The following is a 15226-nucleotide window of genomic DNA, read 5'->3' as shown; positions in this document are numbered from 1 at the left end:
GTGCAAGGCAGAGGGGAGAAGGGTGCAAGGCAGAGGGGAGAATGACGCAAGGCAGAGAGGAGAAGGGCGGAAGGCAGAGAGGAGAAGGGTGCACGGCAGAGAGAAGGGCGCAAGGCAGAGAGGAGAAGGGTGCAAGGCAGAGAGGAGAAGGGTACAAGGCGGAGAGGAGAAGGGCGCAAGGTAGAGGAGAAGGATGCAAGGCAGAGAGGAGAAGGGTGCACAGCAGAGAGGAGAAGGGTGCACGGCAGAGAGGAGAAGGGTGCACGGCAGAGAGGAGAAGGGCGGACGGCAAAGAGGAGAAGGGCGCACGGCAGAGAGGAGAAGGGCGCAAGGCAGAGAGGAGAAGGGCGCAAGGCAGAGAGGAGAAGGGTGCAAGGCAGAGGGGAGAAGGGTGCAAGGCAGAGAGGAGAAGGGCGCAAGGCAGAGAGAAGGGTGCAAGGCAGAGAGGAGAAGGGTGCAAGGTAGAGAGGAGAAGGGTGCAAGGCAGAGAGGAGAAGGGTGCAAGGCAGAGAGGAGAAGGGCGCAAGGCAGAGAGGAGAAGGGTGCAAGGCAGAGAGGAGAAGGGTGCACGGCAGAGAGGTGAAGGGCACAAGGCAGAGAGGAGAAGGGTGCACGGCAGAGAGGAGAAGGGCGCAAGGCAGAGAGGAGAAGGGTGCAAGGCAAAGGGGAGAAGAGTGCAAGGCAGAGAGGAGAAGGGCACAAGGCAGAGAGGAGAAGGGCACAAGGCAGAGGGGAGAAGGGCGCAAGGCCGAGAGGAGAAGGGCGCAAGGCAGAGAGGAGAAGGGTGCACGGCAGAGAGGAGAAGGGCGCAAGGCAGAGAGGAGAAGGGCGCAAGTCAGAGAGGAGGAGGGCGCAAGGCAGAGAGGAGGAGGGCGCAAGGCGGAGAGGAGGAGGGCGCAAGGCAGAGAGGAGAAGGGTGCACGGCAGAGAGGAGAAGGGTGCAAGGTAGGAGAAGGGTGCAAGGCAGAGGGGAGAAGGGTGCAAGGCAGAGGGGAGAAGGGTGCAAGGCAGAGGGGAGAAGGGTGCACGGTAGAGAGGAGAAAGGTGCAAGGTAGAGAAGGGTGCAAGGCGAAGTGGAGAAGGGTGCAAGGCAGAGGGGAGAAGGGTGCAAGGCAGAGAGGAGAAGGGCACAAGGCAGAGAGGAGAAGGGTGCACGGCAGAGGAGAAGGGTGCAAGGCAGAGAGGAGAAGGGCACAAGGCAGAGAGGAGAAGGGTGCACGGCAGAGAGGAGAAGGGTGCAAGGTAGAGAAGGGTGCAAGGCGAAGGGGAGAAGGGTGCAAGGCAGAGGGGAGAAGGGTGCAAGGCAGAGGGGAGAAGGGTGCATGGTAGAGAAGGGGGCAAGGCAGAGAGGGAGAAGGTTGCAAGGCAGAGGGTAGAAGGTTGCAAGGCAGAGAGGAGAAGGGTGCAAGGCAGAGAGGAGAAGGGCACAAGGCAGAGAGGAGAAGGGTGCAAGGCAGAGAGGAGAAGGGCGCAAGGCAGAGAGGAGAAGGGTGCAAGGCACAGAGGAGAAGGGTGCACGGCAGAGAGGTGAAGGGCACAAGGCAGAGAGGAGAAGTGTGCACGGCAGAGAGGAGAAGGGCGCAAGGCAGAGAGGAGAAGGGTGTAAGGTAGAGAAGGGTGCAAGGCAAAGGGGAGAAGAGTGCAAGGCAGACAGGAGAAGGGCACAAGGCAGAGAGGAGAAGGGCACAAGGCAGAGGGGAGAAGGGCGCAAGGCAGAGAGGAGAAGGGCACAAGGCAGAGAGGAGAAGGGTGCACGGCAGAGAGGAGAAGGGCGCAAGACAGAGAGGAGAAGGGCGCAAGACAGAGAGGAGAAGGGCGCAAGACAGAGAGGAGAAGGGCGCAAGACAGAGAGGAGAAGGGCGCAAGGCAGAGAGGAGAAGGGTGCACGGCAGAGAGGAGAAGGGTGCAAAGTAGGAGAAGGGTGCAAGGCAGAGGGGAGAAGGGTGCACGGCAGAGAGGAGAAAGGTGCAAGGTAGAGAAGGGTGCAAGCGGAGTGGAGAAGGGTGCAAGGCAGAGGGGAGAAGGGTGCAAGGCAGAGAGGAGAAGGGCACAAGGCAGAGAGGAGAAGGGTGCACGGCAGAGGAGAAGGGTGCAAGGTAGAGAAGGGTGCTTGGCAGAGAGGAGAAGGGTGCATGGCAGAGAGGAGAAGGGTGCAAGGTAGAGAAGGGTGCAAGGCGGAGGGGAGAAGGGTGCAAGGCAGAGGGGAGAAGGGTGCAAGGCAGAGAGGAGAAGGGTGCACGGTAGAGAAGGGGGCAAGGCAGAGAGGGTAGAAGGTTGCAAGGCAGACGGTAGAAGGTTGCAAGGCAGAGAGGAGAAGGGTGCAAGGCAGAGAGGAGAAGGGTGCAAGACAGAGGGGAGTAGGATGCAAGGCAGAGAGGAGAAGGGTGCAAGGCGGAGGGGAGAAGGGTGCAAGGCAGAGGGGAGAAGGGTGCAAGGCAGAGGGGAGAAGGGTGCATGGTGGAGGGGAGAAGGGTGCAAGGTGGAGAGGAGAAGGGTGCAAAGCAGAGGAGAATGGTGCAAGGCAGAGGGGAGAAGGGTGCAAGGCGGAGAGGAGAAGGGTGCAAGGCAGAGGGGAGAATGGTGCAACGGGGAGGGGGAGAAGGGTGCAAGGCGGAGGGGAGAAGGGTGCAAGGTGGAGAGGAGAAGGGTGCAATGGGGAGGGGAGAAGGCTGCAAGGCAGAGAGGAGAAGGGTGCAAGGCAGAGAGGAGAAGGGTGCAAGGCAGAGAGAAGGGTGCATGATAGAGAAGGCTCCAAGGCAGAGAGGGAGGAGGTTGCAAGGCAGAGGGTAGAAGGTTGCAAGGCAGAGGGTAGAAGGTTGCAAGGCAGAGAGGAGAAGGGTGCAAGGCAGAGAGGAGAAGGGTGCAAGGCAGAGAGGAGAAGGGTGCAAGGCAGAGAGGAGAAGGGTGCAAGGCAGAGGGGAGTAGGTTGCAAGGCAGAGGGGAGAAGGGTGCAAGGCAGAGGGGAGAAGGGTACAAGGCAGAGGGGAGAAGGGTGCAAGGCAGAGGGGAGAATGGTGCAAGGTAGAAAAGGGTGCAAGGGGGAGGTGGAGAAGGGTGAAAGGGGAGGGGAGAAGGGTGCAAGGGGGAGGGCGAGAAGGGTGCTGCAAGGCAGAGGGGAGAAGGGTGCAAGGAGATCGAGATAAAGTTAAAAATGTGCCCCCCCGGAAACATTTCTGCGGATGCCCATGGAATGCACACTACTTTGTGAGAGAGTGGGGGGAGAGAGAGAGAGAGTGGAGAGAGAGAGAGAGTGGAGAGAGAGAGTAGAGAGAGAGAGTAGAGAGAGAGTAGAGAGAGAGAGTAGAGAGAGAGAGTAGAGAGAGAGAGTGGAGAGAGAGTGAGGGTGGGGAGAGAGGGTAGAGAGAGAGTGGAGAGAGAGTGAAGAGAGAGAGTGGAGAGAGAGTGGAGAGGGGCAGTGGAGAGAGAGTGGAGAGAGAGAGTAGCGAGGGAGTAGAGAGAGAGAGACAGTGGAGAGAGAGTGGAGAGAGAGTAGAGAGAGTGGAGAGAAAGACAGTGCAGAGAGAGTGGAGAGAGAGAGTGGAGAGAGAGAGTGAGAGAGTGGAGAGAAAGAGAGTAGAGAGAGAGTGTGAAGGGAGAGAGGGTGGAGAGAGTGGAGAGAGTGGAGAGAGAGTGGAGGGAGACAGTGGAGAGAGAGTGGAGAGACAGTGGAGATGGAGTGGACAGAGTTGAGAGAGAGAATGGAAAGAGAGAGAGGGAGTGGAGAGAGAGTAGAGACTGACTGACTGACTCAGAGACTGAATACTGACTGACTGAGAGACTGACTTGCTGAGAAACTGACAGAGAGAGAGAGAGCGAGACTGGCTGACTAAGAGAGTGAGTGACTGACTGACTAACAGAGAGCGAGAGAGACTGATTGAGAGTGAGACTGACTGGCAGAGAGAGAGACTGACTGAGGTAGAGAGATACTGACTGACTGAGGAGAGATACTGACTGACAGAGAGAGAGACAGAGAGAGAAGCAGAGACTGACTGATGAGAGAGATAGACTGATTGACTGCGAGAGAGACTGACTGACTGACTGAGAGAGACTGACTGACTGAGAGAGACTGACTGACTGAGAGAGTCTGACAGAGAGAGAGACTGACAGAGAGAGAGACTGACTGAGAGGGGGACTGACAGGGAGAGAGAGAGAGACTGACTGAGGTAGAGAGAGAATGACTGACTGAGAGATACTGACTAACTGGGAGAGAAAGAGACTGACTGGGAGAGAGCGAGACTGACTGACAGAGAGAGAGACTAAGAGAGAGAGAGAGACTGGGAGACTTACTGGCTGAGAGAGAGACTGGCAGAGAGAGAGAGACTGGCAGAGAGAGAGAGACTGACAGAGAGAGAGACTGACAGAGAGAGATTGACAGAGAGAGACAGAGACTGACAGAAAGAGAGACTGACTGACAGAGAGAGAGAGAGAGAGAGAGAGAGAGACTGACTGACAGAGAGAGACTGACAGAGAGACTCACAGAGAGAGAGGCTGACTGACAGAGAGGCTGACTGACACAGAGAGAGACTGACAGAGAGAGTCACTGACTAAGGGAGAGAGAGACTGACTGAGAGAGACTGGCTGACTGCGAGAGAGAGAATGCCTAACTGAGAGAGACTGACAGAGGGAGAGAGAGGCTGTCTGGAAGACTGACTGACTGAGAGAGAGAGACTAAGAGAGAGACTGACAGACAGAGAGACTGACTGAGAGAGAGACTGACTCACTGAGCGAGACTGACAGAAAGAGAGAGATAGAGAGACTGACAGAGAGAGAGAGAGACTGCGAGAGAGACTGACAGACAGAGGGACTGACAGGGAGAGAGACTGACAGAGAGCGGGACTGACTGAGAGAGACTGACAGAGAGAGAGAGACGGACTGACTGACTGACTGACTGACAGCCTGACTGACTGACAGAGACTGACTGACAGAGAGACTGAATGACAGAGAGAGATAGACTGACTGACTGAGAGAGAGAGAGACTGACTGACAGAGAGAGACTGACAGAAAGAGAGAGATAGAGAGAGAGAGAGAGAGAGAGAGACCGACTGACGGACAGACTGACAGAGAGAGACTGAATGACAGAGAGAGATAGACTGACTGACTGACTGAAAGAGAGAGACTGACTGACTGAGGGAGAGAGAGAAAGAGAGAGAGAGACTGTGATGGAATTGGGGTCACAGTGTGTATGAAGCTGCAATGCCTCTTAAGATTGCTATTGTCTACTAATAAAAATATATTATCAAAATGTGCTCTTTGTAGATACATCTGCTTTTGTCTAATGATTTAAAACAGAAATGAGAAGGAGCAGTGGATGCACTTTTGTCAAAACTGAACGATGAGTGGGCCCGGTGTTGTATATCATGACATGAGTCTGCATCAGGAAACCCACCTAAAATTGGGCAAACTTCCCCGGCCTACTGATGGCGGGGACCCTGTAATAAATGGACCGCCACCTATGATAGCCTGCGGGCAGACTAAGCCCAACCTTTAACTCCACCGTCCAGTGTTACTTATAACGGCTGCATTGATGACAGTGGCGGAACAAAAGCCCTGCATCCCCTGCAGTATGGCGGGTCGCTGGCCTGAGAGTACTAGACTGGCACGGAGGATGGGAGGGAGGCCCCCTCCATGAAGTTTGCAGGGGGGCCCCCTCAAGTTTCGTTACGCCACTGGGCATCCGGTTGGTGTGCCTACAGCCCCACACACCCCTCTTGTATACCAAGGAATCGGTGCTCTAGTGGGTGACCATAGGCATCAGTGCATCTCAGCCTCGCCGTGAGAGATGGAGCGCTGCTCGTGTCTCCCTCTTACGCTCAACCAGAAACAAATTAAGCCACTGTCTAACCCGCACCGTTCCCTGAAGATCAGGAAATTCCCGGGGACTGCTAATGTATACACAGGCAAAACACTAACAAACAGCTGCTCTACTGGACCTGAAAGAGACTCCTCCTTTCTCCTGCAGCAGCACTGCACTCGCCGAGCTCTTAAACAGGCACAGGCCGAGCACAACTGCAGCAGCCGCTGTGTGCACAGATGCCTTCCGGTGCCTGGCTCAGAGACAGCATTGCAGTCTGCCCAGTGGTTTATCCATGTCGCGGGTATTTTTGAAGATGACACTATTCAAGGACATAGCTTGTAAAATTATGAAGCACTTTTTCCAGAGAATGTCTGCCACATGGCAAGGGTCATGTTTAAATGCAGACTAATTTCAGGGAGACGTTGTGGCCTTACAGCCAAAGCTGCAGATTTTAGAGCTGGGGACCCAGATTCGAGCATCAGCGCCAGTTCAGCTTCCTGTAATTCTGGGCAAATCACTTAATCCACCGGTACCTACCAAGAAATGAATGTGTCCTTGTGTAACATAACTGGTGCTCATGTAAAGCGCTCCAATACCTTTGGGTCGAGTTCGCACTATATAAATCTGCAAAAAAAAAGGGTAATGTCATCAGACGAAATCTCCCTCACAGACTCAAAAACAAATGATTTTACTGATCTTTGACGTAATGAAAGAAAAAGACAATCGAGAGCTTTGTGCATGGATAATACATCGGAATAGTTTTTGCCCAGTACCTACTTCTGAAGTGAAGCCACAGGACTTGTCACTTGTATAGACGATTTTGCGTTTTATCACATTTGAACTCATGCACTATCCTGCAACGCTTGTGTATACGACGATTGTATCTTTCCAGTTTGAAAAGGAAATTACAATTCGCAGACTGATTTCAGAGCTGTTGAAGAGGCTTGTTTTTGTTGGCACATAACAAATGTACAAACCTGTCTCTGTATTGCCTTTCCAGAACCAATGTCCGTGCGTATTTTATAGCACATGGTTTAGCCGAGCTCCCTGTTATTGCAAGTAAAGCTAGGAATTGCAGATATTAGCGACTTTGAGTGCAATAAATATTTTCCTAAGACATATTTCACCTTACTCACTCTCACTCAACACGTGTTACCCTTTTTCACATGTACAGCCTGTATTGTTTTATCTTTGTGCATTCTTGCGTCTATGGAACTGTTGACATGCCCCAAAAGAGATGGCCTTTTAGGGATCAATGAAGGTGGCTTTTATAGTGGTACATTTCATTTGCGTTTTCTGTTTGTACAACATTCCCAGTTTTCCAAAATCTGCAAACATATTGTAAAGTTGAAGTCCAGTTGTGTGACAAGACCGGAATATTTCCAGGTGGAAGTTTAGGCCTGTTAGTCTTTTATGAAAAATTATCAAGCTTGCTGATATTACAAGCTGCACCATCACAGTGTTAGGTGTGTCCTGCAGACTTTTAGTTATCAGTTGTCAATTACCTTGTGTGAATAAATACCAAAACAAAATAGGATTTGGGCCAAGACATTGGTCCTTTCGGTTTGGGTTTATGTCACTCATATGTGCTTGCTAATTTATGGCTGTTCGAGGCATGTGAGCTGTAGATCACATGCTTCTGCATAGATCGCCATCTGGTGTTAGGTCCGTATGTTTGCAGTTTGTTTTTCTTCGAAGAAGTCTTTCTAGTCACTGGACCGGTGACTGCTCCTTTCGGTGATAGTGTGCATGAGCATCACCTCCATTGTTAGACTGTTTTTTTCCGCCATCCAGTTCAGGTGTGAATTGTTGCGCTACGGTTTGACACCGTTTCTCGGGTTCCCCTCGGTGCACAATCCACTACCCTCGACGGTGTTGTTTCAAGTCAAAGGCCTTCGATCGGAATGCTCCTAGAAGGCCATCGGGCCTACCCGCGCCAGGCTCCATAGCAGTCGATTGAACGGACTCCATTTAAATTATGTCCTGGGTGTTGCGCTAAGTTTTCGCGCACCGACTTGCACGAAGTGTACAACCTCTGTCTGTCTCCGGAACACGACTAGAAGGACTGCGACGCATGCCGATCGTTTTGTTAGAAGAAGACACTCCGTGACTGCCTGACTCGACGTCACAAAATGCATCAACAAAGCGGCTCCACTATAGATCTTTTAGGAGAGGATTCCGATCAAGAAAAATCCAACGCTCCTGAAGCAGAAGTGGAGAAAGAACACATCTCCGTGTCTGAAGCCGACTCCGATGTCAAAGAGCAGATTACCCCAAGTCAAAGTATTGTGAGTACAAAGACTTCCTTCCCCTACCACTTACTCCCCAAAAAGGCTCCGGTCCCTCCTCTGCCCTCGGGCCAAAGTCTCGTGGAAAAATAGAGCAACAATTTAAATAGTACACATGCACAATAGCTATACGTTTGTAAGGGACCAAGTAATGTCTGTAAACAAAGAGTACTCTGTACAGTTTGTTTATCTAACTTTTTATATATATAATATAATGAGTACACACAAAAATTGGTATAAATCACTTTTCTTAAAGATTCAAAAAAGCGGTATACTTTGTGCAGTGTATCCCCAAGTGAAACATGGAACCATAGGTGATTTTATACAGTGAATAGTTTTTACAAAAAGAGGTTTCCATATGTACAAGAAGTGACCATTCAGTTATACATGGAGAAAGCCTAAGTATATAATGACACTGGCTATTTGATGGGAGCTTCGCGGCTCCCACCCTACCACAGCAAACTGCTTTGATTTTTGAAAGAGAGAACAGGAAACCTGGTCTCTCTTCCAAAAATCAAAGCTGATTGCTTTTCTGTACGGGGAGCAGCATGTTAGCTGCTCCCCATACAGAAAAACAAAGCCGGCTCCCGCAGGATGCGGGGAGCCGGCAGGGACCGCGGGTGGCTTGGGGACCCCCCCACGGCCCCCAACGAGGAAGGCCAGGCCCCGGGGGATGGGGTCCCCTGGGCCAGAAGGGGGGCCACGCGGCCCACCTCCCCCCAAAAATTAAATAAATTAATAACGGCCGCCCCGGGGATGGGGTCCCCTGGGCCTTAAGGTAGTATAGGAGGGGGGCTATGTAGCCCCCCTCCACAAAAATATAAATAATAAAATTGGCCATGCCTCGGGGGATGGGGTCCCTGGGGCCGAAAAAGGCCACGGGAGGGGGGCCACGTGGCCCCCTTCCCGATTAAAAAAAAAATAATGACAATTGGGGGCAGGCCCTGGGGAATGGGATCCTCAGGGCCAAAAAAAGGGGGCTACACAGCCCCCTTCTTAAAAGTGTTTTTTTTTTTAACTACGGGATCGGGAGGAGGCTACGCCCCCTCCCTGCACCTCTCTGCAAACGCGCCCCCTGGCGCATTTGCAGAGGGGTGAGTAATTCTCCTCGCATACTGGGGGTCCCTGGGGGCCAACTAGACCACCAGAAGCCTCAAGTATGGGCCAGGGTGCTCCCTTTCAGAGACGTGTAAAGAGTCTAGTTGGCCCCCAGAGACCCCCAGTATGCAAGGGTAATTAGTTCCCCGCTGAAAAAGCGCTAGGGGGCTGTGTTGCAGAGAGGTGTAAAAAGGGGCATGGCCTCTTTACACCTCTCTGCAACGCAGCCCCCTGGCGCACATTGGAGGTTCCTGGTGGGCTAGTTGGCCCCCAGGGACCCCCAGTATGCGAGGGGAATTACTTCCCCCTCTGCAAACGCGCCAGGGGGCTGCGTTGCAGAGAGGTGTAAAAAGGGGCGTGGCCTTTTTACACCTCTCTGCAACACAGCCCTCTGGCGCATACTGGAGGTGCCTGGTGGGCTAGTTGGCCCCCAGGGATCTCCAGTATGCATGGGGACTTTATTCCCCAACTTGGAACGCGTTACGGGGCATGTTTGCACAGTGGTGAGGGTAGGGGGCGGGGCTTGAGGTGACGTGTGTAAACATGCCCTGTGGCACGTTTTAGGTTGGGGAATATACTCCTCTTCAATCCAGAGGTCCCCTAGGGGCCAACTAGTCCAACGGGTAACTGTAGTAAGTGCCACGGAGCTGCGTTGCAGAGTGTTGTAAAAAGGGGGCGTGCCCTCTGAACACCTCTCTACAACGCAGCTCCCTGGCGCAAGCTGGAGGTACCTGATGGGCTAGTTGGCTCACAGGTGACCTCAGGATTGAAGAGAAATATATATTCCCCAACCTTAAACACGCCACAGGGCGTGTTTGCACACGTGTCCTCAGGCCCCTCCCCTTTCCTTCACTATTGAGCGAAATGTTCCTCTAAAAGCAGCCGAAGTACGAATTCTGCTTTACTCACCTGTTATCACGAGAGACGTCAGTGCTGCATCTTTGAGCCCAGGACCGACCCTGAAAAGTAAATGTAACCATACTTACAGTATCTTGAATTTCCTTCCATAGGCAAACATTGACTGGTTTCACTTGGAAATTTTTCTAAATGTGGAGTTTTGGAACTTTAAAAAATTCCTGTAAAATGAGCCGAACTACGAATTCCGATTTACTCACCTGTTATCACGAGAGACGTCAGTGCTGCATCTTTCAGCCCAGGACGGACCCTGAAAACCATACTTACAGTAACTTGAATTTCCTTCCATAGGCTAACATTGACATGTTTTACTTGGAAATTCTTCTAAGTGTGGAGTTTTGGAACTTAAAAAAATTCCTCTAAAATCAGCCGAACTACAAATTCCGATTTACTCACCTGTTATCACGAGAGACGTCAGTGTTGCATCTTTGAGCCCACTACTGATCCTGAAAAGTAATTCTAATCGTAGTTACAGTAACTTGAATTTCCTTCCATAGGCTAACATTGACTGGTTTCACTTGGACATTTTTCAAAGTGTGGAGTTTTGGAAGTTAAAAAAATTCCTGTAAAATCAGCCGAACTACGAATTCCGATTTACTCACCTGTTATCACGAGAGACGTCAGTGCTGCATCTTTGAGCCCAGGACGGACTCTGAAAAGTAAATATAACCATACTTACAGTAACTTGAATTTCCTTCCATAGGCTAACTTGACATGTTTTACTTGGAAATTCTTCTAAGTGTGGAGGTTTGTAACTTAAAAAAATTCCTCTAAAATCAGCCGAACTACGAATTCTGATTTACTCACCTGTTATCAAGAGAGACCTCAGTGCTGCATCTTTCAGCCCACTACTGATCCTGAAAAGTAATTCCAATCATAGTTACAGTAACTTGAATTTCCTTCCATAGGATATCATTTCCTGCTATATAAAATATATATAAATTAAAAAAATATTTATAAAAATATTACAATCTCAATATTTTAAAAAACATTTATTTTTCAATTTATATCAAAAATATGTAATGTAATTTAAAAAATAAAATATCTAAAAATAAATAATTTAAAATAATGTAGTAAATCAGTATAAAACAAAATAACAATTAATACATTTAAAAATTATCATTTACAAAACCTTTGAAATTCACTGAAAAAACCATAGGTTTCAGCCACGTTATAGTTAAAAATGAGCATGTAAAAAACCTTAGAAATTCACTGAAAAAAACATAGGTTTCACCCGCGTTATAGTTAAAAATTAGCATTTAAAAAACCTTAGAAATTCACTGAAAAAACCATAGGTTTCACACACGTTATAGTTAAAAATTAGTATTTAAAAAACCTTAGAAATTCACTGAAAAATCATAGGTTTCACACGTTATAGTTAGCTGGACATTTAACCCATACAAAACTATTGAAATTCCCCCGTTATAGTTAACTATAATTCGCGTGCCCGCAATGCACTGCTTATGATGTCACATATTACATCACTCATGACATGGTCAGTGACATCACTCATGACATCTCAAATGACATCACTGATGACATCATCCTTGTGAAAGAGTGGCAGACCTCTTAGCGTAATATAACCCTTGATACACACATTCAAAAATAGAAACTACATTTTTCAAAAAAATGGAGATCCCAATACCAGTTACAACAACCTATTCAGTAATTTCACCATCTACATACACATTCACTCATTCAGCAACAGTTCTATATAGTCACTCATACAAGTACTCACTCATCATATGTACTCATACACCTATATATCCTGTTACACACCGACACTCATCCATAGATTTACGCATATGCAGTCACACATGCAAATAAACTATCAAACATCCATTTACTTGCATATACAGCTATACACACACCACTACACTTACTTTTACAGAAAAGTACACATACTTACTCTCTTAAACAATCACTTATATGAGGCGCTAGTGAGCAGAGCAGCGAGTTGAGTGAGAGCAGTGAGTTGTGTGAACGGCGACGGCAGCGAGCAGAGCGTGCTAGGCTGCAGCACCCGAGACCGACTGAAACCCGGCCGTAACCCGGCCTCGGGGCTTCATCACCGGACTCCGAAATTAGAAGTCGTACCCCCCCGTGTCTGCTGAAAAAACACTGTTAAGAAGCGGCACGGATTTCGGCGTCGCAGCCAACGACCGCACACTGCAGCATAGCCCGGAGCCCGGAATGAAGCACAGAGAGTGGAGGGGCTGTGTGGCCTTGTCACCGCAGTCGGTAACTGAGCAGTGCAGAGCAGCACAGACATTTCAACAGCGCCCGTGAGCTTCAAGCGCTGCGAGCCGTGCTGTCCACTGTGAGGCAACTGGAGCACCGGGGGATTTGGAACACCTGGAACCTGAAGCCTGGAGTCTGATGCCGGTAGCGTTTGGAGTTCCCAGAGCCTGTCTGCTCAGCCAACGCGGGAGGTTAGTGGTGGTGGCGAGCGCGGCCGCCATTAGAGGCGGTTGCGAAGTAAGAGCCGAGGATGCGGACCAGGGGGCTGCTTGACTAGGTCTCCCAGCCTGCGGTCCCCCTGTGTGCACCGCTTGCTGCCTCCCTTTCCCCCAGTAGTTACGCAGACCATCACAATTTGCATGGTGAGTCAGACATACGAACTAGTCACATATAAGAAGCATAAGGCCCTTTCAGGAGAGATACTCCCACAAGCAGGCTCACAATCACACTTTCTCCTTCACGTAGACCCCCAGTTTACGGTGCCTAGAGGATGACTCTTAAAAAAATGAAGTCCAGCTCGGAGGAGGTGTGGGTGGAGGCTAACCCCGAAACCACGGAACAAAGAAGAGTAACCCGAAGTACTAGCACCCAAAAATCCCTGGACCCAGCTTCTAGCAATTCCCTCCCACAAGGGCTTATTACGCAATTCTTTCAGGTCCCCAGTGGACCGACAGCCCAGGACGTGAGACTACCAGGTCACGAGGCAGTGCCAATTCGGGGTCACCAAAGCCTAACCAAGATCAAACTGGCTCCCTCCCTAGCAAGCTCGCCAATACTGTAAAAAGCAGAACACCGGTAGCACGACCCTACCCAGTCGCCAGGGTGAAGAGCCCTATAAGGATTACAGCAGACGTGCAAACGCGACCCACCGAAGGGGCACACGTGGAGACTGGTACTGCAAAGCAAAATGTGGCTATCGTTCCCTCACCCCCAAAGAGTATTGGAAAACGTCCAAACACAACGGTGTCACCCCGGATAATAACGAAGTCGACCTCTCCGGGTATGGTCGCGCTAACGGCAACGTTCCTAGAAAAACTAGAACACTCAATAGAACGCACACTTGAAGCCACACCTATAAACTCTGGGAGAAACTCAGGTAGAATCAATGCCCCGAGATCCTCACAGACGGAGGAATGGAGTCCCTTGGGCCTTACGCAACATCAAGACTCTATCGACGAACTCACTGTCAAAGATTTAAACCTGACCGTAATAAGAGAAGTTCAAGACACCATGGCCAGGGCCTTACTTTGGCAGTCCACGAAGATGGAAGTTCAAGTCAATCTCTTGCATTCAATTGCCCAGCACCTGGTGCGCCAAGATGATAAAATAGCAAAGCTAGAGGCTCTACTTGACGCCCAATACGCCCAAGCGGTTAACATCAACTCTTGCACCTCTATTATAGAAAAATGGGCAAGTCTACCCGTAGTTCTAAAAGATATGCTTGCACTAGCCAAGGGTCTGGGAGAGCGGTCTTCTCAAGAACATGCCGCACAAATGTTACCAGCTCCGACGAAAGTGCAAGAGGAAATGACCGACCATTGCTCTGCGGTTATCGGCTTACTAAAAGATCCTCCGGTTGGGCCATGTTGTAATTTTACCTTGGTAGAACAAGGGAGTGGGGACCTTGAGGTTTCGGACCACGACCCCGAAAGTGACGACTCATCAGTCACCACATCTTTCGCGGGGAAGGCCAAAGGCGCAGCGGCTAGTGTAAATGCCCCGCTGTCAAGGAGAGCCAAAAAAGACTAAAGAAACAACTAAAGAAATCTAAAGTCAAAAGCAGGAACATACCACCCGCTATAATAACCTCTGGCGCCACCGAAACTATAAGTAACCTTAAACCACCTTTTCCCATTTTCATCCCCAAACAAGTACCCAGGTCCGATAAGTCTAGTGACGCACTGCACGTCCCTCGTGAGGCCCACAGTCATCAAATCCCTCACTTAGAGGATCAATCTTAAGTGGAGGCTCAATTAAGGTCCTCACAGGTGGAAATCGGCGCACAACTCAGCGCCAACGGCCCAACTGGTTGGGCACCTCAACATAAGACAGAAACTAATTTTTCACTAAACCAGGGGGCGCAGTTGGGACGGCCCGGTCTGGTAGAACTACCAACTGAGGTACCTAGCAGTCAGCAGCCAGGAGTTACATGCAAAAATCTCCGTCTCTACAATGCATGTAACAACGAGTGGCAAGGACCGTCAAGAGAGGCAGGATTACCAACCGGGGTGTCAGACAGACAGTGGCCAGAAGTTACCCATAAAAACTTTGCACCTGCATTTCAGCAGAGGCCTATTGTCCTTAGGTGAAGGGGCAAAACGGCACTTCACCGAATACAAAAATCCATCAGAAACTTATGAACTGTTGCTCACTCCTAGATATACAGCCATAGGTTCCTTTGACATTCTGAACAGGTCCAATATTGTTCGACTTTTTGGCCACATTGATTCCCTGGCACAAATTACCTCGGAGTCGATCGCATGGGTGATGTTTAAGAGCCTGGAATCAGATACCCACGGCGACTCCACAATAGTTGGATTCGCGAATCAGCAAGTCCAACAGGCAGTCCTTAACGAAGTAACACTTTTGGCGGAATGGGGCATAGAAGTCACCGCCCCCAAGGCGATAAAATACCCGCATGTCCTCAGACCTCAACACAGCCGTCAACAACCTATCTCTGTGCTTAAAGGCACAAAATCCATCAACCCAGACGGGGGTATGAAATTAGGAAGGCCAAGATCCCCGCTAACAATAAAAATCCTGCTAAAAGAAAAACAACGCAGAGTGCAGCGGCCTCAGCTAGGACTGGTTCACACGGAGGACACATGGAGACAGGGCTCCTAACCCTGCCTATACCCATGTAAACAGAGCACGCATAAATCCTTCACAG

This window comes from Lissotriton helveticus, chromosome 10, assembly GCF_964261635.1.
Source record: "Lissotriton helveticus chromosome 10, aLisHel1.1, whole genome shotgun sequence".
In the NCBI taxonomy this organism is placed as follows: Eukaryota; Metazoa; Chordata; class Amphibia; order Caudata; family Salamandridae; genus Lissotriton; species Lissotriton helveticus.
The sequence above is the reverse complement of the archived record's forward strand: the minus strand, read 5'-3'. Positions refer to the sequence as shown.